Raw genomic sequence first — 4,286 nt, forward strand, 5'->3', positions numbered from 1 at the left:
TTGAAAAGAGAACAATATACTCCATTATAGTTCTATAAATATGTTTGCTTCCAGAAGTTTTGCATCTTTGTTTGTCTCCTGAAAACTTTAATAGTCTATAATAATTCCTTGCAATTACATGTTGATGCCTTTTGTTCAAAGGGTAAGTACTGTGCTGCTTTAACTGGTTCTTGGCAGGCAATTTCACACACAGCACGATCTGCTTGTAGTTGAATTCGTATATTTTTCTCTTAAAATTGTAATTCCCTATTGTAGAATAATTAATTTAGAATTTATTATTATTTTGAAAAATAAAGTATTTTTCTACATGGATTAATACTATAACCTCTATATTATATAAGCAAAAAGATACGCAGAAAGGTTTACATTACATATAAACATATATATTGCTATTTGTAAATATTTTAATTTTTTTGTGATTAAATTAAAAAGTAGCATAATTTCAGGTTTATAATGCAAATATTGTTTAAACTGAAAACATTCAGTATTTTGCTTACAATATATTTTTAGGGATAATTTAAAATGTGTAGCTTTAAAGAAAAAAAATTTGCAGATTTATAGTGGGTAAGCAGCTGTTTCCCCATTGTTAGGGCACAGAAGTTCCAATTGCCACATTAATCAAAGTATTGAGACTACAAAATCCATTTCATTTAATCTCATTATTGAATAAACAGCTCTGTAGTGATGCCTATTTGTACTTGTTTCTCTAATAAAAATGCAACTGTAGCTCTCAACACAAATTAGTTTTAATTATTTAAATGATATGAATTTGTCAAACATAAATAATCTAACACCTGGTTTTGCCTTCTTGTTTTCTGAAAAAACGTGTTTCATGAAAACTAGTAGAGGATGATAATGGGGAGTAACAAAGGTAGGTCTGTTCATTTATTCCAATCCTTTTAATTTTCAAAAGGGGCAAATGTGAGTTGATTACTGTCTAGAAGGGTGAAAAAGTAGTCAGTCTTTTTGCTGCACGAGGACACAGCAGAATGCAGCAAAGCAGAGGGATGTCTCACACACACCAGTTCTGGGCACTCACTTGTCCTGTGCTCACGCCTGAGATCTGGGGTCGATGATTTACAGCTTAGCAATCCTTCTGACCGCGGGGATAATGCCACCGAGGGATAACTGGTGTAGGGTCTGAGACAATCAAGATGCCAAAATCTGCCATAACAGACACCAGTTTATGTGAAACAAAAATTCTCAGGCAAAAGAAAAGGCTGAATTCCCCTGTTTTGTCTTTGTTTTAGTAACTTCATTTCTGCCTGACCTTAAAAGAGGAGTGCCTTAAGTGTCGGAAGGGTTATACACATTATATATAATATCATTATCCATTATATATAATAGTATATAAGCCAATTGGTAGCTAACTCTGAAAATGCAGATCCATTTGTTCTCTCCACAGGATAGTATAATTATGTTTGCTGTTTCTGTTTCATGCTACATTTTGTCTTAAGATATTTGGTACTTAAAATTCTGGATATCCTAACACACTACCCTGAAATCATTTATCATTTGGTTGAGGAAATATATGATCCACTTGTGGTCGTTGGTGGTGGCCTCATATGGCACTTCAAGCAGTGATAATTTGTATGACTTTCTGTATATTAAACAATTCTTTACTATTGATTCTGTTTGTGGTGTATTAACTGTTATCCTTTCTTGGTAAAGGAGGTGTGCTAAGCACAGAGTTACTGTCTTAAATCAACGAGGTAATTTCAGAGTCACGTGAGGCTGTTGAAACCTACCACTCAGTGGCTTGTCTGCCAGATTAATCATCTTTATTGTTCCTTCTGGAGATGTGTCTCTTCCTTTGTGCAAAACCTTTCCAGCAGGCAGGCTTAGAGTCAGGACTTAGGGCACTCAGGGTACGGTTATGTGACCGTCACAGCTCTTATTGTGCCCTGCATGTTAGAAACGTAGGTCAGGGCTTCAGAACTATTCTTTTAAATGCAAATTGCAGGTTTTTTCTTAGCCTTTTTTATATTTCATAGTGCATTTTCTCTCGAAATGTTCCTATCATTATTTTGTGTTAGTAGTCCTTTCTCAAGGCTGTTAATTTAAAATTCTTATAGTCAATTTTTGAATATCAGCTTGGTTTTTTAAACCATTTGCAATATTTAATTACTGTTAAATAATCAGTAAATATACTACAGGAAAGTACAGTGAGGCTACCAAGTTAGTTTTGATGGCATTGAAATTCAATTAAATGTCAGTAGTAAAAATAAAATCAAAGAACTATGGTATGCAATACTAAAAAAGAATGAGAATTTTATTTAGTTTTCTTATTTTTTTAATATTTTATAATTTTTTAACTTGAAAATGGGTAAAGACAAACTAAGAAAAAGCATACACAAGAGAGCAGGATGCTTTCAAAGCTCTTGCTGTACATCAGAGGACGTTAGCTTGTAATCTTGATACCTAAATTTATATAAGTAATAATAGTATTAACTTTGCTGATGTTGCATTCAATGCTGCAAAGTAGCTCAAGAAACCTTCATGTTACTGAAGATATTATAATGATAAAAATACCTTTAAGCAAAAAATCAGGATAATCAGATTTCATATCTGTATCTGAAACAATATGAAGTTTTATCTCAGTTTATCTCAGTTTTTCAATTTATGTCCCTAAATAAGTGTAGTTCTTTGTTACTAAATATGAGCTCATAGTAAAGCATGTTTATGTTGGTGGGGGGAGAATTAACACTAATATTTTTACTCTAATGGACTGATAAAAAGTAAATATCACTTTAAAATCAGTTGCCTGTTTTCTCTTCTAAATCTTACTTGGCAATGTGTCACACTCCAGACTCTTTGGAATGTTCCAGTAGCCTTACCTGGCAGCAGCTGTCCTTGGCACCATGCATTGTTCACCTTTCAGTACCTAGAGGGTGTAACACACACCATTGAAACATTTCAGGTTCTGCCATGGATGCTCATTTTAAATTTGGATTGGAGCTTTCAGAATTTTGAGTTGAAAACATAAAATGTAAACAGAAGAGGGCCGTAGTTGAGAACCTCTTTTTACACGACAGGTGATGGAAACATCAGTGATGCTCTTGCTAGCCTTCATGTCTCTTTATACAAACATTTTAATTGTTCACATCTGTAAGCCAGGAGAGCTCAAAGTACTAAATAATTTGCATCCAGTTTGTATAAAATGATTTAATTTGCAATTTTCCTTCATTTGAGTTAAATGCATTGGTGTCCTGTGATATTGTCTTCAAACTTTATACCACACAAACACATGTGAGCGTGAGCAGTTGCAGACTATGAGATGTAGAGGAAAAGATTAAAGTAGCAATAACAGTGTGATTTTACAAAAGTCACAGGACTCCAAAAGTATATCATACAGATAGGTTTACAAAAAGAAGAAAATATAGCAAGCTTTTGATTATCATGCTTCAAAGAACAAGTGTATTTTCACTGAGTTCTTAGTCATACCCTGTCAATAAACTCAAACCTCACAGTAATTTATTCTGGTTAAAACCAAGTGTTTTCAGATGTCTTGTTATAATCAATTTGCTCTCTAAAATCCAGTTCATTTCTTTGTCCCAATCAAATGACATCCCTTGCTGTACAGTGAAAAAGAGGGGAAACTGAGACAAAGGCTGTTCCTAATCAGACTGCATTACCTGCTAGGAGCCAATTTGATTGCATGTGACTAATGCATTAATTTTGTCATTACTGTAGGTCATTCAGACAAGTAATGGAGTGTCATCACTAAGCATAATTTTAAGTGAGAAATTCGATTATTTTTTGCTCCCAAGATCAGTGGGCCTAGTAGAGTTCCTGGAGTCCATGGATTTATATGTCTGCTCTTTTGTTACATACATTTGTCTGCATTATGGTCAAGCAGAAATCCTGATGAAAAACACTAATTCCAATTTTAACTGAACACTTATATTTTTATTGAAATATAAAAAAATAAACATTTAGTTCATGTCTTCAAGCAAAGCTGAAGTGGGTATAAAAAAGGACATGTCAGTGGATGAGCTGGCCAGACTCGTCCCCATGTAGGCAAGAATTTCACTTCTATCTGCAGATTTGTGTGTCAGTCAATAATGTCACTCACAGCTAACCATAAAGTTCACAGAATCTCGGTGTGGCTGAGTGGACAATCTGCTTTGAAGGTGCTCAACTGCTCAAATTAATGTAGAAACCAGGAACAGTTGAAGTGATGAATTCCAGCCTAAGTGAGCAACTCTAAAAATGTAGTAACTAAAAGACATTTTTATGGTGTCCTTATTTTCCCAGACTGAAGACCTAGAAGAGAAAAAATGTTA

This window comes from Sylvia atricapilla, chromosome 6 (assembly GCF_009819655.1).
Source record: "Sylvia atricapilla isolate bSylAtr1 chromosome 6, bSylAtr1.pri, whole genome shotgun sequence".
Taxonomy (NCBI): domain Eukaryota; kingdom Metazoa; phylum Chordata; class Aves; order Passeriformes; family Sylviidae; genus Sylvia; species Sylvia atricapilla.